The sequence below is a fragment of the Pollicipes pollicipes genome, unplaced genomic scaffold, assembly GCF_011947565.3.
Source record: "Pollicipes pollicipes isolate AB1234 unplaced genomic scaffold, Ppol_2.1 Scaffold_7261;HRSCAF=8764_pilon_pilon_pilon, whole genome shotgun sequence".
Lineage (NCBI taxonomy): Eukaryota > Metazoa > Arthropoda > Thecostraca > Pollicipedomorpha > Pollicipedidae > Pollicipes > Pollicipes pollicipes.
Window position 1 is genome coordinate 18,417,105 of NW_023597054.1, and position 24,209 is coordinate 18,441,313.

Consider the following 24,209-nt stretch of genomic DNA (forward strand, 5'->3'; position numbering starts at 1 on the left):
GGCGGTGGGAGATTACTCGCGCTTCAGTGGAGCGATCAACCGTCACCTCAGTTTCTTCAACATGTCTCTCGGCATTTTCAGACTCGTCATTTTCAAACTCAGAGTCATTTTCTGAGTCTCACATCCCTTGATTCCACGTCAGCGCTGGCCATCTGTCTGCGTCAGCTGTCACCTTCTCATCTGCCTCTGTCCCCTGGTCCCTGTCACCCTGGCTCGTCAGATGCGGCTGCCTTCTTCCCACAGGTTTCAACTGATCGAAATGACGTATGAAACAATGCCTAAAGTTGTCGATCTCTTGATGCGGTACGGGTTCCCTTGTCGGCAGCTGATCACTACAAAGGGGCCATCCCAACGGGGTTGAACCTTTCCTGGCGTTCCTGGCTTTTGTGGAATCTTCATAAACACCCGATCCCCCAGACGATAAGGGACCATGTTTGCCGTTTTTCTACTAGCATCCACTCTTTCCTGTGTTGTCTTCTGCTCCCGTCTGACTACCTCCTCGTGAGCTCTCATCAACGTTTTCACCAGGTTTCTGGCCTAAGACTGCTCTGTGCCGAAACGGCTTGAAGAACTTTCCTCCGTTCGAGCTATCTCAGGAATGCGTGGGTGGCGACCAATCTGGAGAAAAAAGGAGACCTACCAGTGGCGTTGTGTGGAGCTGACATATACTGGAATCTAACAACACCCAGACACTTGTCGCACCCGCATCCCGACTCCTGCACATTGCGACAGATCAGGTCACCGATTGTCTGGTTCGCCCTCTCCACGGCCCCATTCGACTGTGGATGAAATGCATTAACCTTGTTTGTCTATGCCCATCGCATGTGCCAATGCTTTTCACTATCTGAAAAGGCCTTCGAGGCAAAACTTACTGGCCTGTCGACCTCTGATTGGTCCCTCTGGGATGGAACACAGCCAAAATCAAAATCCGACGCATCTGTGCTAGCCTCAAATTCTTGCTGCATGTCTGGTAAATGTAAGAGCGTGAACGTGCCGAGGGCCTGTTTCAGTTCTTGAAAAGCATTTTTTCCGTTCATCCCACTGGAACTTGTTCTTTCCAGAGATTTTATGCAGCGGAGCCGCTACAACCTGGAGGTGTGGCACGAAATCATTGTAGTATTTGCAAAGCCCAAGAAATTGTTTTAACTGTTTGGTTGTCTGTAGTCGCAGCCAATTCTTGATAACCTCAACCTTTTCTGCATCTGGCTCGAGACCTGGGGATGACACAAAGTCACTAAGAAGCCTCATTCGCCGCCTGCAGGGCACCGCTTTCTTGCTCTTTACAGTAATACCAGCACACCTCAGTTTTTCCAACGGAGCTTGCAGCGGTTGCAGGTGCTCCTCTTCAGTTTTTCCACCGACAATGATATCATTGATATATGCAGTAAACCCGTTTCTTATCAAGCTCTGCAATACTTCTGCTATCAGGCGAGAAAAACATCCAGGCGCCCCCTTAGCCTCAAATGGCATCACCCGAAATTCCTATTTCCTGTCCTCTGTTGCAAATGCCGTTTTTCTCTGCAGTCTTCCGGGGCCACTGGGACCTGCCAATAAGCCGAGTTCAGGTCCAGCGTGGTAAACAGCCTGGCCCGGCCAAGCTATCCAGGCATTCCTTGACAGATGGTATGAAGCAGACCTCGTCCATCGTCTTGTTGTTAAACGCACGAAAGTCCGCCGCGAAACGAAAAGAACCATCTGACTCCTTAACCATCATAATAGGTGAAGACCAAGGATAATTGGAACGATGGGTAAGCCCACCGGCCTCCATGTCCGCGATTTGCCTCCGTAACTCTGGCCTCAAATGATATGGGGATCTTCTTGGCCTAACTGCAACAGGTGGCGACTCACCGGTGTTGATGCCGAGATGGACACGATGTGTTCGACCCAGCTCACCATCAGAATTTGCGAACACGTCCCGATATGTCACATAGACTTGAGTTTCCTGCGACTGACCTCAGTGACTCCCACTTCAGCCAAATCAACGTTTACCGGTCCGACCCGTTTAGGCCTGTCGCCCACTGGAGCCAGCGTCATGTCTTCAACCTTGCCAAGAACGGAATGGATATAGAGATTAATCAGATTAATTCGAGCCCACACGAGTCTTCACGTAAAATCAGGGTTGGAATATGTAACACCTAACTTGCAGCGCGCCAGTCCTTGATGTAAATCTGCCGTAAAACGTACACTTCGTTTATCAGTAATTGTATGACTTTTGTAAGGCTTACGGAGAACTGGGGTTAGGAGTGCCGGACTCATTATATTCGACACGAAGCTGTTCACTTGCAATGTGCATAGCTCTTGATGTAGCTTGGTGAGAAAAATGACGCACATTGCACCTTGTCCTTATACCATCGTTCAGTAATTTCGGAAATAGCACGAATCTTTATGGATAATTGGAGCTGCGAATTCTGATGGCACACGTAATAACTTGCTTCCGATGCGCACTGGTTTGATGAAGATTTGATAGAAAATAGCGTACGTTGCAACACCTTCTATATCACCTTTATTTATTTAGGAACTAACATGAGTCTTCACGAAAAACTCTACTCAGAAAGACTGACTCTGTGATTTAATACGTAGCTGTTGTATGCGAAGCGCTTAGTTCTAAATGTTGCTTAAGAACAGCCAACGCGCATTGAAGTTCATTCTATTTTAATTGCTTTACAAAGTACAACGCATTGAGGTCAGGAAGCCTGCTCGAAAGCCCAATGAGTCATCTGAGTAGGATAGCTTAATTGTTCATTTTATTTGCTTACAACTCGGCAAGTCTGCAATGAATCATTCGGAACACGATCGTTGTAGCAGTCTGCAGAATTTATCAGTGAGGGAACAGATTTTCTGATTACTGGGCTCTAACCTTACTGACTCAGTACGCATTTCAAGCACGCAGATTTGATTGCTTCGGACCGCACCTCACAGAGAAAGAGTTTAGTTCCATGCCCACGCTGTGGACAAGTTTATTCTTTGCCCGGATTTCCGCTCCAATATTTTAGTAACTTCACTGACGAGCGTAGGATAGTATGTCAAACGCTGAATCAATGCAACGACTTTAATTTTCTGCTTCTTTGCCGTGTGGCTGATTCAGCATGGCCTCCCGAGTCAATGGCTTGGCTCTGCTAAAATTTTGGAGATAGTTTCAACGCATCAGTCAGTCAAAGCCAAGGAACGTCTTCCGGAAGCTCTCATTTGTGAGTTATATGATTACCTCGGCTTCCTGGTTTGTTAATTACGACAGGGCAATCTGAACAAGGGGATACCTTCAAGGGTGGCTTAGTTGAGATAATGAATGACGGTTACATTGCGCGTGACATTCAGCGACCGTTTAAGATTCAGTGCCCAGGACTGAGGGACAACGTAATGAGATCGGAAAAATATCGGTGAACTTTCACTTGAATGTGATTTTCTAGGCAGCAATAGAGGCCGGACGTAATCAACTCAGTTTTCCCGGATTCTTTGCATTTGAAAGCAATGTCAGACCAGCCCTTCTCTGTATCATATCATGTCATGCATACAACCGTTTGCTTCGTGCACGCTTAATGATCAGACAATGGGGACAATCGCCGTTAAACCATGATTACGTGGGAGATGCGGGAAGAAGTGAAATCAGATCGGGTGAAGTTAGACTAAGCATGTAATACCTTCCAAAAGTTGGCTCAAGGTCATGTGGCACGTTCAGCTGCTACATTTGTAGCTGCTACGATTGCAGAATGCCAACATTCATGGACAATTAGCAGATGGCCTTACATTAAGGATTGGTTAGTGATGGACACCAACGGAGACAAAACGATGTACCTAAACGAAGTATATATAATGAGTGACAGTTGGAGCTCACTGGCTTCCTTAAGTGGCTTCACATATGGAGATCGGCATTATGTTTTCCTCGTTTCTGTATAATTATGTCCATTTTTACTTAGGTAAAAGCCAACTTTCATGCTTAAATAAAGCCAATAAACTCTAAAGTACTTGACCAATATTTGCATGTTTTTGTCGATTTGGAGAGCTGAGTATTGCACTATAAGAGATTAACTCAGGACAGATTAAGCGACATTTAAACAGGCTATCTTGCCGATGACCACTATACCATATCGAGGAATCGAGACAAACATCCCTAGAATCACGGAATCAGCACCCATTACGGTATCAGTGACGAAGGCGATAGCGCGCCGGATCCCAAGTTTAAGGGTCGTGCGTTCAAAATCAGGCCGGCCTGGAAATTGTCGTACTTGTCTATTCGAGATCACATGTCGGTTGGACCACCCCACACACAACGGCGAACTCCCGCACGCAACGCCGACAGGGAGAGACTCCCCCACGCGCCCGAGCAGCACCTCTTATACTCTTTCCAAGGCTCATACCCGCAACACGATCTGCGCGCGACAGGCCGGCGCCACCGTGACGCACCGCCCCGAGCCGTGATTGTTCTCCCCACTCAGACATGAGTTCTCGCCCCACTCGCATTACATGCTGACACACTGACCCGGGGCATGGTCCACCACTACAACGTGTTCCACACAGATCTCACTGCACTCGTTACGAACAGCCTATTCACGCCATCGGTGTGATGCAGCATTCAATTCCTTAAATTTTCGCGCAGGTATTGCAGATATGACACCCTTTTAACATGACTCATAACGTGACATAAGATGGCGTGCCACACACGCCGGTGGGGAGGGTGTTTCATGTAAATTACCCCGAAAATTATGAGCTTTTTTAGACGGATATATTGATCTGTCGCTAACCCACGTTACAACTTGGACTCGAATGCACTGTAACGATGACGAAATTCGTTATGTGATGGTTAAATGGAGAGCACGTTGACATAACTATGACACAAATTATTAAACCGTCATATCCAGCTGGATCGGCCATTCCGGCTTTTCGATGACATGATTTTGAATGGAATAAACATTTTTTCCATGTCGTGAGGCTATCTGGGATAAGCCAAATATAAAATCTGGACGGACCTATAACAACCTAGCATGCGCGTGAGACCAAAGACGTCTAGTTGGGCAAGGCTCCTATGTCTATGATGTCTGCAGACACTGATAGTTTTTCTGATAAAAGAGGCTGGACTTTGGACGGTCCGGTCAGAGGAGCTCTCATTACACAGGAACGGTGCCCATAGGACTTCATGGAAGGTGCGACTCGGCAGTCATCACAGGTTTTCGTAAATACGCTTCCCAAAGATCCCGTGCTCGACGAAAATGGCAAAGATCCCCGCCAGAAAATCCTCGTGCGAAGGGCAGGCGCTCTTCAAGGGCAAGGACGCTACCTGGGACGCTGAGGACGAAAGTCGGAATTATTGACGGAAAAGACCGCCAGTTACACGTTTTTACCAATCGCCCGAATGAACCCAAACGCCTCGCGTGAAAGAGCCTGACGTGTCGAGGCGAGGAGAAAGAAACATTGCGATGTGTGTGCAAGGTCCCTAAAACCACAAATTTGGCAGTATATTGGGCAACAACAATCCACCCCGACCGAGTGTGCCACACAGGACCAGTGGGGCAGAATTGTGGGGCCGAAGTTGATTAGGGATACGATGAATGAATGCAGCGTATGCTGATAGTGGGACGAATGCGTGGAATTGCATGAAAGTCGGTAAATTATAAAGACCAATGGGAGCAAAAGCAGCTCCGTGTGGGAGAGGGATTGACGAATTATCACTGCATTTGAATCCTGTCATGCTGACACCGAAGACAGGCTGGGGGGGGGGGGGGGGGGGGGGAGTAGTGACGAGACGCCCGGCTGGGGTTTTCGTGACCCAAGTCGTGCCAGGCGGGTTAGCAGGAGAAAGACCACTTCACGGAATTGTCCCATTATTACTGTGTTCTTAGTCTCAATCTCACTCTCCATCCTGAGTAGTGAAGAATCTATGTGTCTCGCAAGGAATTGGCCTGTCTCACATTTATGTATAGTTCTGGAAGGAGCGCGAGCTGCAGCAAATTACTGAGTGCAGTTTTCTTTGCAAGATGGCCAGGTTAAATTGACATATGAGAACTACTAACTTTGAATGAAAGGGGCCCTAAAGAAGATTTTTTGAAACTGTTGCAACACATTGAAGAATGTTGCAAAAGTGGTCTGCAACCAAACAAAGCAGAGCAGCGTGCTAGGTTTACCCTCAGTATTTTTGCAAGGCACAGGAGCTTCTAAGGAATAATCTTGGAAAATCTTGCAAAAGGTTGCAAAATGCTGCAAGTACGGTTTACAGTCTAACAATACCATTCAATACAGCATAACTACCTTTAGTGGTCTTCCAAGGCACAACAGCCCTTGCAAGAGGATGTCTGGAAAACTCTACAGAACATTTGCAGAATGTTGCAAGGCCCGTTTACAGAAAAACGAAACATACAGGTCGTCTGGTTCACCTCCATTCTTCTGGCAAGGTCTGGAGAGCCGCAAGGAAGCAATTGATGCAAAATTAAATTGTAAAATTGCAAAAGCGCTCCATCCCACGCAGCGTGCACCCCGTTGCAATGCCTCAGCATCTTCACAGACATACTTTCCCTCAAAATGACAGCATCCACCGCGATCTGGAGACAACTAACGCGCTTTATATATATATATATATGCATACGTATAACACCTAGTTTTCCAAGGCTGCGTACAGGCAGATGGTTTCCCGTGAAAATAGCAGGGATAAAAATCTTAGAGCTGAATGGCCCAAATCTCATATTTTTCTCATGGAGGAGGCCCAAATCTCATGTTTCTCATGGAGGAGGCCCAAATCTCATATTTTTCTCATGGAGGAGCCCCAAATTCCATAGAGGCATACAATGCTTCGTGACCAACCCCCCAACGAAATTCTGGATCCGCCACCAATTCCAAATGCCAACGTCTCAGACAAGGACAAACTACCGACTACTACTGTACCGGCCGGTCACCACCTCCCCCCCCCCCCCTCCCTTCTTCCCGCACGTTCAGAATGAAAGGACCATGTCTGGAAGGGAGGGGTCTTTCCGCAGTCGTTGAGAGACTTGGAGCAGGTACGCCAGGTAGTGTTCAGATCATCCGTCTTCAGTGACAGTTCAGCGGACACCCCATCTCTGGCCTGGTCGGATCTGAGACAACGCCGCACCACCGGTCCACACTGTCTTCAACGGCTCATTGGTTAAAGCGCCATACGCTTAACATATTTTTATCAGGCATCCCTTGGGCCAATAGTATAGTAAGCCATACTACTACTTGAAAACAGAAGCGTCATTTCATGCCACATGACGAAAGTAGTTGGCCACGACAGAAGCGTCATTTTGATGGGCATTGAAGGTCGGAGCCTCGTCAGGGGGAGACGCCGTCTTGTGGGTCCTGCCGTAACCCCCTTCCCGCTTGCGGCAGAACCGATGCTATCGGTTCAATGACTCGGTTCCTCGCTGGCCTCACAAGATCAGTGCATGATATCTCAAATCACTGTTGGACCTCCCAGGTGTGATGTTGTCCCCGCGAGCGTTGTTGCTTTTGGTGTGGTTGTGCGGGGTATGCACCCTCGCCCTCGCTGTGTTCCGAGCTCTGCATCGGACTGGGTGCCGGGGGGGTGTCGCGTGACTGCGGGTCTCCCGATTCGCTGGGGGTCAAGGGTCGGCCGCTGAGGCCGCGGCAGGGACCCGACGCTCGCAGGTGCCAGTTGGTCTTTCGACGAGTGCAGGCGAATACACACTACGTTCTCTTACAAGCTATTTCGGCCATCACGCCCGGAACCGCCGCGGTCAGTGACGATGCTGTGACAATGGCTGCCGCGTACGACGCATATACCAGCCGACGGCTGCTGCCTGGTGAGTCGCCTGACCTGCTCCTGGCGGACCTACGGCGTCTCGCGGCTCTGTGCGATGGGGTTCCGGAAAACGTGCTCACGTGCGCTTTTGCCGCCGGCCTGCCCGACGAGGTGCGGAGGACTGTCCGCGCTGGCTCCTCGGCGGAGGCTTTGACTCTGGCAAGCATCCTGGTGCGGGCCCAGGCAGTGCTGAGCAACGAACGTGCCGGTGCGGCAGCGGCAGCGGCTGAAGCGCAGGAAGAAATGGGAACCCGGCAGGCGCGACCGGCAAGGCGACCCGTCCGGAGGTGCTGGACCTGTGGACAGGCAGGTCACCCGGCAGCGGCGTGCCCAAACGGGCAGGGGGCTGCGTTAGCGCCAGCGCAGTCCCTCGAGCAGTAGCGCGCACTTTGCCAGTCGTGGCGCTGCTGGCGGACCAGCGCCCCCGGCGTGCCCTGCTCGACACGGGATGTACGGACACCCTGGTTCACGTGAGCTGCTGCCGCACGTGGCGCCCGTGCGCGGCCAAGATGCGAGCGGTGAACGATGGAGTGTTGCAGTGCGTGGGCACCGCCCAGGTGACGTTCGACTACAGAGGCAAGCGAGTAATGCTCGCGGCGCTGATGGTCTCGGATCGTCCATTGGGGTTGGACGTGCTGATCGGCATGTCCTGCTTCACCGCGTTGGGAGGCATCAGCGTTCGGTCCCCGACTGACGTGCAGCTGGGTGCGGCAACGCAGGAGGCGCCGGAGTCGGCAAGTGACGAGCCGGCATGCGGCGCGGCGGCGCCGGGTAGCAGTACGCGAAGCTCACAAGCGTTGGAAGCGGCGGATTTCACGGCTCGGTTCAACGGCGCTCACTGGAGTGTGACGTGGAAGTGAGCGCACGGACGTGGTCCCGAACGTCTGCGGAACATCGTTAGTACGCTGTGTCGGCTGAACCACGAGAGGCCTACGAGCGCGAGTTGGCTGAGTGGGTGGCGAACGGATGGCTCCGGCCCTATGACGAGCATGAGAACGGGCCCGCTCGGGGCTTGATTCCCTTGATGGCAGTTCAACAGCCGCACAAGGGAAGGGCCAGGCCGGTGTTGGACTACCGCGAACTCAACCGCCATGTGACCGCGCACACTGCGGATGCCGACGTGTGCGCCGAGCAGTTGCGCCGCTGACGCCAGCATGGTGCCCGGTTGGCCGTGGTCGGCCCGCGAAAAGCGCACTTGCAGCTACGCCTGGAGCGCCGGATGTGGCCGTATCGGACGGTGCAGGTCAAGGGCCGCATCTACAGACCCACGCAGCTCGGATTCGGCCTCAATGGGGCGCCGTTGTTTATGAAGGCCGTTGTTCAGGCGGTGCTGCGCGAGAACGAGACGATCAGCCGGGGAGTGCTCGCCTATGTGGACGACCTGCTCGTCGACGAAGACGTGGTCAGTGCCGACATGGTGGTGGGGCACTTTGCGAGGTACGGGCTGGCCTGCAAGCCGCCGGAGCGTGTCGCGGACGGAGCGCGAATGCTCGGCCTTCGTGTCGAGGCTCTGGATGATGAGCTGCAGTGGTGTTGAGACAATGAGGTGCCTCCACCGCCGATGAGACAATGAGGTGCCTCCACCGCCGACCGAGCTCACCCGGCGTGCAGTGTTTGCCTGGTGTGGGCAGTTTATGGCGCACCTCCCCGTGGCGGGGTGATTGCGGCCAGCAGCTGCCTGGCTGAAGAGGCGAGTGAACGGCTCGACGATCGGGTGGGACGACCCGGTGACGGATGATGCGTTGCGCGCGCATATCCAGGAAGTCACAACGCGGGTGAGGGCAGCTGACCCTGCTCGTGGGCCGTGGCGAATGGTCGGCGGGGAGCTCGTGGTGTGGACTGATGCGAGCGCCATCGCGAATGGGGTAGTCCTGGAAGATGCGGAGGACGGCGTTCTCGAGGAAGCCGTGTGGTTCCGGGCAGAGTCCAAGGCGGCGGACCTCATCAACATAGCCCAATTGGACGCGGCGATGAGTGGCGTGAACATGGCTTTGGCATGGGGCGTTAAGCGCTTCAGCTCACGCACGGACTCGGCCACAGTGTTCAAGTGGTTGAGTGACGCCTTGAGCGGACGCTCTCGTCTCAAAACAAAGGCGCAGGGGGAGATGCTGATCAGACGCAGGATTGGCCTCATGTGACAGTTGGTCGACGAGTTCCAGCTCTCGGTGACCGTCCAGCTGGTGCGGTCACAAGACAATCCTGCCGACGCGCTCACCCGAGTTTCCCAGGCCTGGCTGCGAGCAGAGCCTCGTCTGGGGAACTTCAGCCGCAGCAGCCGCCGCGCCAAAATGTTTCACGACACCCCCGCGAGATGCGACTTCGGTCTCCGCAACTATCGGGCCGGAAGCAGTCGCGGTGCCCCCGGCAGACCAAGAAGCCGCCCAAGAGCTCACGGCAAGCGACGTTCGTGCCCGGATTAAGAGCATACACGAACGGACGAGGCACCAGGGGATCCGCCGGTCCCTGTGGTACGCCAAACGGGACCTCGGCAGACACGTCGCACGGGCCGACGTGAGAGCCGTCGTCAGCCAGTGCGATGTGTGCCGTTCGATTGACCCGGTGCCGACCCGCTGGCGGTCCGGCTCACTCGGCGCCCCGACAACATGGACCCGACTCGCGATCGACGTGACCCATTGCCAAGGCCGCCTCTTCCTCACGATCTTAGACTGCGGTCCGTCCCGGTACAGCACTTGGAGCGCACTGCGACGGTCTGACGCGGCAGAAGTGGCGGATCATCTGCATCGAGTGTTCCTGGAGCGCGGCGCGCCGGATGAGCTTCTGCTGGGCAATGCCATTGAATTCCGGAGCCGGCGAATGACTGCATTCGCCGCGAAGTGGGGGGTTCGGTTGCGGTCTCGCGCGGCGCACGAGGCCGGCGGCAACGGAATCGTGGAGCGCCCCCACCGAACTATAAAGGTGATGGTCGCCCGTCAACGGTGCTCCGTCAGTGAAGCGGTGCATCGGTACAATGCGACTCCGCGGGACAGTGCTAACTCGCTGAGCGCGCTGATGGCGCAGGTATTCCGCGCAGCCGGTGCCGACCTGCCGACTGGCCCAGCGCGCTGCCGAGCCCCGCACCGCCGCTGATGCAGAGAACCGTCTCATCGTCGTTTTGCTTCGGCGATGCGGGTGTGGATGCGGGCGCCGGGGGCCCGCCCACGCGGTGTACCGATGTGTCGCGCCAGGGCGTAGTTACGCGGGTCGTGTCGGACCAACTGGTTGAGGTCGACGGCACGCCCTGGCACGCGCGGTGCCTGCGGCGCCGGAACCCGCAGAAAGGCTCAGACGGGAGCTGAATGCCTGGCGCGGTTGAGGGGTTTTGGGGGGAGCGACACAGGCACGCTAACCGATGACGAACATTGTGCCGAATCATGTGTTCTACGGTTGGGCGCAAAATGACCCTAGAAGTCGACGCGCCCTAAAACCCCAATCATCATCATCATGAGTCTACGGAAGGCGGTTCAGATCCGCCTGCCGTGCCATCAGGCCCGTTGGTTGCGGACCCTGCTGAGCACCCTTTGCTATCGTGGAGGCGATCGCGATGAAGTGTCGAGCGCCAAGTACGATTTCTGAGTCATTGTGCTGTGGTGAGCATGAATTGGAGGGGTGCGGTGTGCGCAAAGATGACTTGTTCGTGTCCAGCAACAGTGCGGCGCTATCCACCGCCTCGGCCGATCCTCCACAGAAGAGGGAGAGTCGCAGGAACCGCGGAGGGGCGGTCGCGCTCGCCGGCAACCAGTTTGAGTGTGTAATCGGCTTCAGTGGTCTCCACCGATCTCATTGACGATTACGAGTGTGTGTAGATTGGTAGAGTGGCATGATTGCTTACAGTCAGGTGGAGGTGTGGTGTGATTGTGCGGGGTGTGCGCCCTCGCCCTCGCTGTCTTCCGAGCTCTGCATCTGACTGGGTGCCGGGGGCGTCACGTGACCGCGGGTCTCCCGATTCGCCGGGGGTCAAGGGTCGGCCGCTGAGGCGGCGGCAGGGACCCGACGCTTGCAGGTGCCAGTTGGTTTTTGGACGAGTCCAGGCGGGCACTACGTCTACTTCTCTTACATTGCTTAAAGAAAAATGTACAACCAGCATGCCAAGCCGTGCCGAGTCGTTAAGTCCTCATGAGTTGTAAAGTTCTCACGACGTTGGCCAGCGCGCCGCGCCAGCCGTTACCGAGCGATAACAAAATACACCAACAGGTTCTGCCAATGCCTCGTGGTTCAGTGTTCGTTCAATTGCTCCGCCTACCACACGGTATGGGTGTGCGGGTCCGGAAGAGCTTGTTTAGTGTTCACGGCAGAACAACCCTGGCACAGCACACCAGGAAGGGAAAGATTAGCTCCACCGAGCCGGTGGCGCACAAGGAGAACGACACCCCGGGGATCTACGCTCACAAGACCTACGCCCAGGAGGTCTACACGATGGGACCTACGCCCAGGAAACCTACACTCACTGGACCCACGCGAATGAACCCTACGATGACATTAGTCCCGAAACCATTAGGGCGTGTTCGGTTAAGGAAAATAATTTCACCAGCAATTTGTTGTCCGATAATCAGCAACGGGTGTTCTCCACTCGTGTTTGAAAAGTCCAGAAATTATCCCTCACTTTCGTGCCACACGTACGAGTCATATGACGCGTTTGGCTGGCAGATAAGGCTGGAAAATTATCCGAGATGGCGCTCGGCATTGCCAACACGAAAATTATCTTAGTTAATTTTTTGTATCAAGGGAGAAACCTGAAATCTTTGGAGCACAGTCAAGATGGAGAATCATTTTTCGCTGTGCATGGGTATGGCCGTTAAATACGCGTGGCACGTGAGAGACGACTTTGGGGATAAGTCCGGAGCTGTCAAATGTAAATGCAGAGTTTCGGTGGATAACTGTAAGAGAGATAATTATTCGTTGAATAATTTTCCCTCGGCCGAACGAGCCTATAGCGAGCAATGATAGTTAAGCATCGCGAAAAGCTATCCGTCTTTACGACGTTCTGAAATTCATTCGTCATTCTCACTGGCCATTGATAATTATTTTCAATGACGCCCCGTATTGGAAATGATAAACACCTCAAGATGATTTTTGGCACTCCGGATAAATTTCAGACATTTAATGCCAGCCGAGCTTGCCCTGAAGTTCTGGCTATTTTGGGGCAAATATGGCGGGTGTGGTTGGGAGTACATCGCTCTTATTGAGGACTGCTCGGGCTTTCTGCGGTCCACAGGTAATGTTTGGGGCCAAAAATTACATGTCTGATATGAAAAAGGTAATAACGTAGTCTCTAAGTTATAATCCGTAAAATTATGTCATTAACACGATGTCTCTTTGCGTCGTTTTTGCCTCAATACTTTTCCATTTGGTATCGATGTAGTAGTCCCAATATAATGTCTGGACAAATTTAAGCTTCTGCTTTAGTGTACGTGGAAGGAGCAGTTATGATAACCCTTTATTATGATATGATTATCTGCCTGCCCAGTGTTCTTCATTTAGTGTGCTTGGGAAACAATTCAGGATGTTTGAACACAGTGATGATTAGACCTTCCAGTCAGCCTGTTGTTTTGTAAATACTTATTGTTTATTTCAAAACACATAAGTCCAAAATTTTGATTGTGTAGATTTTGTTGAGCAAGACTCATGATGAACAGTGCTTGCTGTGTGGACCCTTGCCCCACCAGCAAGTTGTGAAATTCCATGTATGTTGCACAAGTTGGTGGTGTAAAATTCAATTGCTATGATGGTAATTTAGCTTACCTAATGCATACACATGACATACATACATAGCACATACAACGCATACACATTTGGCTTTTGCAATGGCATTGTCGATCTCCAAGGCAACAGAATAGCCAACACATGTCTCCATGTGTCATGTGTGTGAACATGTGACATGTTTATTGAACTTGGAGAGCCAGCTGCCAGGTGCTTCTGTATCTCTACTGAGTGCCTTACTGCTGTTTTGGCTGGGTGGGCAGCTAGCAGCCATCAGCTGGTGGTGGATGGAGTGAGGGCAGGCCCTTAGTGGGCATAACCCTGCATCTTGTATGTTAATCGCCTTCTGTAGAACTGAAACTCCATTAAAGTTTATGAAACATGTTTATTTCATCCTTAACCTGTACATAACATAACTGATAATTGATATGGGCATATTAAGTGTAAGATGTCAAAATGATACATCAGTGCTCATGCCTGGGGTCATTCTATGAAACAGGAGAGCCATGGACTCCAAAGTCTTTGTTGGCATCAGCCCTGCCAGCCATTGATGTTTAAGCATTATTTATTCCTGAAACCAGATGTCAAAAACTAACCAATAATTTTATTGAATGAAATGCCATCTTGCTTTATGATGTGTCAAGCTATTCTTAAAACATAATGTTGTTTATAGGCTGCATCAGCTTTGCTACCTTACTGTATATGCATTGGTGGTTATTAATAAGCTGCTGATGATATGATGGCATCCCACCATTGAAGAAAATCAGTGAATAGTGTATTTGCCCCAAACAGCTGCCAAGGAAATCTCTGTTAGGAACAGATCATCACAATGCAGTTTTACAAGCAGAGATAATGAATCTGTTAAACTAAAAGTTCACCACAAGCTGGATAAAGATATGGTTGGTCACATGTTGCCTGTTTCTACCAGTGCAAGAGGAGAGGTTGTAAGAATGTTATCCAGTTGTGTCTAGTTATCACACATCCTGTTATTATGTATATATTGACCTAATTTCTGTGCAGCCAGCATGCAAATCATGCACTGGTATTTCCTTACTGAGGCAGACATTTCTGCATTGGAGTTTTAAGTGAGTTGAGATATCATGATATATGCTCACTTAGAACTGTTGGTATGCTCTTGAGTTGAACAGAGTGCTCTGGACAACACAATTTCCTCATTTAGTAAATGTGCTTTTCATTGCATCATTGTTTTATTGTGTCATCCTACTCTGCACAGCATTCATTGAGTGCCAATTGATGGCTGTAATATTTGGAAATCATGCTCTTGAGCACCATATGCAAACAACTTGAAAATTATATTTTTATTTGCCTTGACTGTTGCATAACCAATGGAACAGCATGATATGGGTATCAATATTATGGCATCCTGGATGCCTGGGTGACCTTGAAGTAGTCTGTACACAGTATTCTGCACATCCTCACAGGTGTGTAGCTAAAAACTAGAGTGGCTTAGGTCTTAGAAGGCAGGTCTGTGAACTGCACCAAGGGATCTTCAGGTTGGCTATTTTAACTTCAAACTCCATACAGATGTAGAGCACTTCCTTTAACATTGAATCATCACTTATTCCTTGTGTGCTTTGGTGCTCCCATCTTCGAGCACCAAAGCATACTGATAGCATCATAACCAATGCCAGGTATGCCAGAGTGGTTGTGTATATCTGTGTCTTCCAAACTGGGGTACTGACAGAATATTTTGCCTTCAATCATGTGCATATGTGTGCTTATTTCAGGCAGCAGCTATAAGCAAGGGAAGTGCTACTCAGGCCAGAAATTATGGAACTGATGTAAGTAATGGTGTGGTTTTGGGATGTTTCAAAATGCTGTCTATGTGGTGCAGACAGCGAGCTCATGTTGTAATGCAAATAACTGGTGGAATTGTGGCATACTTGGTAAGATTTATTGGTTCGTCACTACAGTTTGAAGGTTTTTAAGCCTATGTTTCATGTCCCATTAATGATGTGTTTGTTTTGTGTTAGACACATTAATGAAAAAATGGTAAGGTTATTTGGTGGGCTGTTTTAACATTGTTTTTGTGTACCTTTTGTGTACAGAGGTTGAACAATCATTCATCTACCCTAACTGATAAATGCTCACCACAGAGGTCATTGGCCAGGTATGGGGGACGTAGCACAGTCACCATGCTGCCTGGTGCTGGGATAGGTCCAGAGATGATGGGCCACCTGAAGGAGGTGTTCAGGTGAGCAGGGGAGCTCAGCTCCTACATACATACCAAGCATATGACTGCACATCATGTGTTAGTGCTGACGTGGATGGTGGCATGCTGAGGATTCAGAACATTCTGGTGGCCGTGATTTTATCACCAGTGTAAGATGATGTTCCATGCCAGAATGAGAACAAGCACAGTCCATTATTCTATGCTGGCATCGAGTTGGTTGCCTGCATCACCAAATTCTTCGCATCGGTGCTGCTGTGCACTGCTGTATGTAGATGACGAGCATATCCGCGCCGCCAGATATGCCGGCGTGCCAGTTGACTTCGAGGAGATAAACGTGGACACGAGCGGCACCGACGCTGCCTCCATGAGCGGCGCCATCACCTCCATCCGGCGCAACGGCGTCGCAATCAAAGGTGCAGCACGCTCATACCCGGGGCCCCCGTCCGGGGGGTGGAGGTCGCGCCTGGCTCGATGGGGACAGCAGCCTGGTGCGTAGCTTCGTGGAATGGTTAGGGTCGTAGGTGATGTGCTGATTGCTGTCAGTATGAAGCAAAACAGCGGTCTTTCAGCTACATATTTTTCCGAGTCTTTACGGCACGACGCTTCTGTATAGATTTACGTCCGTGATCCGGCGGACCTGGCACCAACCGCATGTCTTCCGCACGATCCCTGCCATTGCGTGGGTCATTTACCGTGGCCGTCGAACAGTGGTGCAAAGACCCGGGACCTGACCTCGCCCTTCCGCAGGCAATATCGAGTCGCGCAGCAACCAGCCGGGCACCATGTCGCACAACGTGGAGCTGCGCAACCAGCTGGACCTGTTCGCGTACGTGCTGCACTGCCGGTCGCACCCGACCGTGCCCACGCGCCACCCGGAGATCGACATCGTGATCGTGCGTCAGAACACGGAGGGCGAGTACGCCATGATGGAGCACGAGGTGGGTGGGCGCGGCGCGGCGCCGTGGGCTGTTGTGGCCAGTGCTGGGTGGTTTGGACGTGAGCCTGGCGGCGTTAGGCGAAGGCGACACCTCACAGTGTCGTCTTCGCGTGGTAGTGGTATGCCCGCGTCCACGAAGTGAATGTGGAAATTGTTAAAAACGTAACCGGATTTTCTTATTGCGATGCTCAGTACGGTGCCCATCAAAAATGCTGAATAGCTGAAAGTCGGTCTGAGTGATATGTTTCGGCCAGCACCTGATGGCGGAAGCGTAGAGTGACCAGTTCGAGGTGGCCGATCTGTCGGAGCTGGGTGATGACGCCGAGCCTCCTGGCCCGTGCCTCCAGCACCTGATGACGGAAGCGTACAGTGACCTGTTGGAGGTGACCGATCCGTCGGGGCTGGGTGATGATACCGAGCCTCCTGGCCCGTGCCTCCCGCAAAGGCGCGCGTCTCACCCACCGTGCCGCCGTGTCCTCCGCCAGAACGTGCCGGGCGTGATCGAGAGCCTGAAGGTGATCACGCTGTCCAACTGCGAGCGGTTGGCGCGCTTCACCTTCGACTACGCTCTGGAGCAGGGCCGCAAGAAGGTGACCGCCATCCACAAGGCCAACATCATGTGAGTGGCGTGCGAGAGCCTGGGCCATTCGCCAGCCGTACATCCGAAGCCGTTCGTGCTTCGGCATGGTGACCTGTTTTGGTCTCCTAATGTTGTGTTGCTGCTTTCGACACTGCGGGCACATCGCGCAGAGCAGACAGAGTACTATTGTCCGAACGTAATGCCAGGAGACGCCGGGCCGTCTCCGGCGGGCTGGCGGTCTCCAGCCTCTCAGCCTTCTGCCGGGCTCCTTCGGGTGTGTCACAGTGGCGCGTCCCCTTCCCCAGGAAGCTGTCGGACGGCCTGTTCCTCGAGACGATGAAGCGAGTCGCCAAGAGCTACCCGTCGCTCGAGTTCAGCGGCATGATCGTCGACAACTGCTGCATGCAGATGGTGTCGCGGCCCGAGCAGTTCGACGTCATGGTCATGCCCAACCTGTACGGCACGGTCGTGTCGAACGTGGCCTGCGGTCTGGCCGGCGGGCCCGGCATCATGTCCGGCAAAAACTACGGCGCCAAGGTCAGCTGCCTTCGCCCTGCCTCGCTCATCCCTGCTTTGGTTCGCGTGCCAGGTTGTGGTCCAGTGTACAGGTTAGGAGGCGAGGGTCGACACCTGCACACGTTCGCACAGCTCTGCCATGGACTTGTGTTCTGTCTTTTGTGTCGTGTCTTTTCCGATTTTGCTCGGGTGATGTGTGCGTGCATTTCCACCTCCATCCCACTTGCTTGCCGTCCTGTTTACATCCCCTGCACTGGTGGGCGCAAAATGACCACAGTGGTCGGCGCGCCCTAAAACTCCAATCAACAACAAACATCCCCTACACTGGGCTGCCGCCGTGATACGGCCCTGCTTGCCTCTCCACGGTGCGCTGAATCCCCCTCCCTTGGCTGGCGCCACGACAGGATCTATCCCTGCATCGTGTGCCTCTATTTTTCTGTTTGGCCGCCATGACAAGCTCCTGTTCCTACCTCCCCGCAGCACGCCATGTCATCCTCGCCGCCCTTCAGCCGCGATGATACTGTCCCTGCCCGTCTCCCCTCAGTACGCCGTATCTGCCTCGCCGCCGCCCCGCCAGCCGCGATGACACGGGTCCTGCCCGTTTCCCCGCAGTACGCGGTGTTTGAGCCGGGCACGCGCAACACGGGCAGCGCCATGGTCGGCAAGAATATCGCCAACCCGTTGGCGATGCTGAACGCCGGCTGCGACATGCTCGGCCATCTGGGCCTGCCATCAGCACGAGGCAGCTGATCCGGCAGGCGGTGGAGCGCGCCATCTGCGAGAGAGGATCACCACGCAGGTCAGCGGCGCCGGCCCGACGGTCGGGGCAGCAGCTGGGCAGCTGGTCTCTGAGGGTGGTGAGACGGGAGTCTGTCGCTCTGGTGGTGGCGTGGGAGACGTTACCAGGAACCAGCCCTTTTCGGTACTCCTGAACAGGGTATTTAGTTGGGAATGTGGCGGGGCTGTGCTTCTCTTCATTTTCTACCGGCCCGTGTCTGAGGCCACCTCCTTCGCTCCACCAGGTGGAGTGATGCAGAAAGCCAAAACTTGGTGGTTGTAGATGTGGTTCTTGCTTCACTTATCTGTCCGGGCACAAAATGTGACCAATTCGCTAATCGTAAGTATCGCCAGTACAGGATCAAGAACTCCCACGTGGGGTCCGGTTTTGACCCGCGGACTTTGATGCGTCCACGGTCCATAAAGGACGTGCGACGGTGTGTGCCGTGGTTCCTTCAATACGTCATCACCGCCTCATTGTATGGTGCGTCGGACACTGTGCGTTGCTGATACTGTGGGTCCGACACGGTCGGGCGAGTGGACCGGTCTGGTGACGTCAGCGCACACGCCGCAGATGCCGGCGGCAACCAGACCACCACCAACGTGGTGCAGTTCATCATCGACGACATCAAGGAGAACACGCGCGCCGCCCGGTGGTGAGTGGCGTCTCCGTGTCCCGGCAGCGTCCGCCAGCCGCGCCGCGCCGCGCCGTCTCCGGCTGGAGGCCGGCTCGCGAGTCGGGGTCACTCTCATAGCCGGAACTTGTGCACTGAACTGGGAGTGTTACTGTGTGTTGATGCGAATGCGTCTGCAGATGGGACATGTCCTGCCCTCGGAAGTTCAGACGGCTGTCGTCTTTGTGTGTCTCACAAGCCGATCGGCGGGGTTTCTGAGATGGTAGGTTTGAAAGGTAAACTGCACAAAGCTTCGCTGCTCTTACACCACGGGCTTCCCTGCTGCCGGATTTAAGTGAGCTTTTGATAGACTTGCGCTTCTTGGTGCAATGTGAAAGCGGCGAGTGCCGGGAGGTCTGGTGTTGTGTCGCTTGGGGCAACATGTGACGTGGCATACCCATGTGCCAAACTAACTGGATTCCGGGCGGGAACTACCTGCAAGCTGGCGGGTATCATACTCGTGCGAGCCGCGGAAGATGCCGATTCTTAGGCGGTCGTATCTGTAGACATAACAATACGTGGACTTAAAACGCCATTAGGATGGTTACTGGGCCCTCATGGGGGGCTTAACGACGCACTCACCTGCTGAGGCCTTTGGATTTGCCTGCCTCTCACCCTGGCAGAAGGTGAGCACCGCGGAGAATCCAACCCCCACCTTGGTTTGCCAAACGCTCAGCTCAACCACGTCACTACCGGTGCCGCTATCTGGCATTGCCTGCCCTCGTGCGGTTCGTCCATGCACGAGGGCGTATCCAATGCCTGTTAAGGGCTTTTGGGTATCCCCGCCAAGTCGTCCGTTTCACGAAGCCGTTGGTAATGGTATGCGGTGGGCACCAGCAAAGGGAAAATCCTTTAGCTGGTTATCTAGGACTAGTAGTCTCGCTATCGGAAGTCTGGACGGGAGGGAGTCATGCTAAGGCGTTCGTGGATCGGCCATGTTTACGCCCGCCATAGATCCCTTTTTCACGATGAACCACCTCGATGCCGTTAATTTAACACAACGCTTAATGTGCGCTTGGTGTTCGTTTCTTGTCCCGCATTGTCCCGTGTTGAACGCCTGCGGCGCTTCGGTCCGACTGCACCGTCTGGCACGCTCTCCGATTCACTCGGCAGTGTATTTTCAAATACACTGCCGAGTAAAAAAAAACACATCAAGCACTTCTTAAATTTATATATATATATATATATATATATATATATATATATATATATAGATATAGATATATAGATAGATAGATATATATATATATATATATATATATATATATACATATATACCGATTCAAATAGTTTGCGCCACACAACAGCCCGTTTTGAAATGTTTGAAACAATTTTGATGTGGACATAGTTTATGGGCGCCATATGATCGCGCAATCGCAGCGCCCGAAAGCCCCAATACTTCTAACTGCCTAACTCTAGCAGGAAGGGCGGGCACGGCGGGGAATTGAACCCCGCGTTGCTGGTTTCACAGATGCGCAGCTTAATTACTACATTACCGGTACCTTCAGGGTGGATACTGCATGAATCGCTGTCACCTATTTATGCTTTGAGAAATGTGGAGATATTGGGACTCCACCGACTTCCTTTCAGCTATATGGGACGGCATGTGTTAAATCAAACCTGTTTTTTTTAAACAGAAGGTATAAGGTTCAAGTCACACAGAAGCTAAGTGTGATTACAGGACTTTTTCAAAAACCCTTGAAAATATTTACCAACGTTTCACGCCATCTACATTTGACTACTACATTTCGACAACCATCAATGCGAACTCGATCTGCACTTCGTTTTTTAAGCGATAAGGGCGTTCATTGCAAGTGCATTGCAAGTAACGCTGGAAGATCTGATAGATGATTATGGTCACGACATTGTGAGAATAACCTTTGCGCAGCAGCATGTATTTAGGGATACCATAACCGCGTCCACAGCCGCTGACGGGAACACTGGACGCGTCGTTAGTGCGTCGGCAACCGTGTGCTGTCGCTGATGGAAGCTTCCGTGTTTCAGGGGCCATGCCACTGCCTAGGTCCGACCTGCTCTCCGCTAGTAGAAGGCGCACGCCTTCAGTTTTAGACTGGCCCGCCTGCAAAAACAGAATGACGGCTGGAGTTTGTTCACCGTTGTTCGAATACATCAGTATTTATTCTCCCCTCTGTCATGGTATGTTTTGTTCACTCTGCGAACTATGTTCCGGTATTCCCTCTGCCTGCGCGGCTTATGCGGCAGTATTTCAGTTCATCTCTGTTTTATCTGGTGTACCACCACGCCGTTGTTCGATGACCGTGACCCGTGTTATTGTACCGTGTGGCAATACCGTATGTGTAAGTCACGTGGGGTGAGACCGAAGAGTGTTTGTTTACGAAATATGACAAAGTTCTGGTATGAGAAACTGTTTCTTAGCCGAAATTGGAGATGTGGAAGGAACTGCGATCGCAGGTGGAATGATGCAAAGCGACTTGCGGCAAACCAGACACCATAGCTAATCACTGAAGGTTACACTTAACAGACGCCGTTTTGATAACGAGACACTGCAACCGATGTAGCGATACCATTCCATAATTGTAATGCAACGTACATCTTGTACATGATGTAGCTGTGAAATATCAATTTGTGCTATTTCAAGAATCGTATTCTGACGAATTGAACTGAACAATCGCAAATGGTTCCGTCAAGCCCTCACCCGTATCACAAGAAAATCTTGGTCTTGGCACGATACAACGTACTCACACGTCATCCAGAAACTGGGCTTTGGTACAGTGGACCTCCGGTGTCACTGTGAGTGGTAGACTGAGCGTCTTGAAGGCTGTAAACACGCTGCGATTACAACTCCTGCCACGTATTCTCATCGACTCGGCGGCCAGTGTAACATGATCCGATACAGATGCACGTGAACTGCATTGTCGACAAACTCCCTCGCTCGGCAGCGCGGAGAAGGGGTTACACAGCGACCGTAGCGTGGGGCGAGCGCCTCGTCGTGCTGGCGTGATATGATACAGATGCATCGATACTTCTCAGCCGGTGCTGAAGTGGTGCTGGACTGGGCCTGCCCCTGGGGCGGTGTGGGCGTGGTTTGCGTAACAGGTTCCGCTCAATGTGTCACCAACTCATGCTTTCAGGGCGGTCGACGAACTAACAGACGGGCTTCACTCGACGGTGGTCCCGGGTGGTTGTGCCGTCCCGTTCTCGCTGGTGGGGGGGACGGTACCGCTGGCAGTGGCACCCGTGTGGTTCCGCCCTCCCGTTCTCGCTGGTGAGGGGACGGTACCGTCGACAGTCTTTCCTCCCCGTGTGGTTCCGCCCTCCAGTTCTCGCTGGTGAAGGGATGGTACCGTCGACAGTGCTCCCTCCCCGAGTGGTTGTGCCGTCCCGTTCTTGCTGGTGAGGGAACGGTACCGTCGACAGCGTCTCCGGGTGATTCCGTCCCTTCCCCCCCCCCCCCGCCCCCGTTCCCGTGCTCCCGCTGCGTGAGGGCAGAGACAGCCAGCTGCTGGACGGTGTTGTTATCTGCTTGGCGAGATGACGCGGGCCAGTGCGGTTAACGTCGTACTGCTCGAAGAGGGCCACAATGTTCTCGTCTGTGAAGAGGCTCGGCGCATCCTGTTCCGTGTTGGAGCGCAGCTTGATCAGTTTCTCCAGCTCCGATACCAGGAAGGAGGTAGGGTTCTCTGCGGGAGGGCCAATGGCACGCACGTGGCAGCGTAGGTCGTATGGACGGGAGGTTATGCCACGCTGTCACCTAGATCATGTGTGGAATTTTGGGGCGGACTGGGCCGGCTTTGATAAAAGAGCAGTGGAGATCTGATTCGATTATATGGAGGTGGGCCGGGCGGGGGTAATACGTCATATCGCGTGTTCCCAGAATGACATGCAGCGTTTGGAATAGGCGTATAAAAGCGCAGACTACTGACCTGGTTGATGAAAGACGAGTTTGCCAACGAGGTTTTCCACGAGAGTAGGTATTTTATGCTTCTGTAGGTAATCCATGGCCTCATCCGAGCGGGCAGACATTCTGCAGCCCAAGACGCGCCAATGTTGCAGACGGCCTGTTAACTGCGCTGTTTGATGCAAGCTGTCGGTGGTTGGAGGTGGGGAGCAACTATCTACTCTAGATGCCCGCCCGGCTTTTTACAACACATGAACACGTTGAAATTATCTTAAGGCGCAAACCGATGAAAATCTGTCTTGGTTCCAAGGAGCAAACGATGCCCCGACTTCAGGCAGAGGCTGTGCGAGCGTCAGCAAACCCCAGAATGGCTTAAGCAAGTGGCTGAAGCAAATCTTAAGTGGTTTAATAAAACAAACAATTGTTGGCTGCCAATCAGTCAGCGCGTATGGCTCGAGTCTCAATCACAGAGGGTCTTCTCGTCGAGGGTTTCGTTGATTGCAATGACGACACGTCAAGATACGGTATTTTCCGTGATGAGAGGCAGGTTAGTGGTAAAGGTAGAATCCTCGGTCAGACACGTGCAATTGGCCGATTGCGTGGTGTATTTCTAATATGTAGTCATGACCATACCAAACTAGCAGCCAGCATTCCGCTTTCACCTCGGTTAGAGATTCTCTGGCATCTACGCGAAAACAGCTAAACAAATAACAAGTCAGCACGCCCGAAATGCTTCAGACAACCAGACAGCCCAGCCGGCGAGGCATGCAACTTCAAGATGTCACCCGTTTGACAGAAATGTGCCGACCCGAAGCTGAGCCAGACCGTGCTAGTGGCGAGGGCAGGGCTGTCACATGCGAACTTCCCGGCGGGACGTAACTTGCAGGCTTCCGACCCGAACACAAACAGTTCCCAGGGCACTCTGTATCAGCTGCAGCGTCACCGACGCCAGCACAACGGTGTCTGGTCTGGTCATCTGGCCGTGGAGCAGCGTGCAGCGAGACTGGTGCGTGACGCAGCCTGTCCCGGCAGAGTCCACGCGTCAGCCTGGGCGATCTCAGCGGGAGCGCCTCAGGCCGTGTTGCGGAGGATCCAGCGGAGCATGCGCGTGACGCGCGTGTAGACGCCCGGGAAGCCGACCTCGGCGCACCTCTTGCCCCAGGAGACGAGGCCGATGACGCTCCACGAG

General features: G+C 52.8%; 1 pseudogene; it reads left to right on the plus strand.

Moving 5' to 3' along the window:
• The window catches only part of LOC119111133 (isocitrate dehydrogenase [NAD] subunit gamma, mitochondrial-like), a 21,796-nt pseudogene extending 2,670 nt beyond the window's left edge, over positions 1-19,126 (plus strand).
• The last annotated feature ends 5,083 nt before the right edge of the window (positions 19,127-24,209 follow it).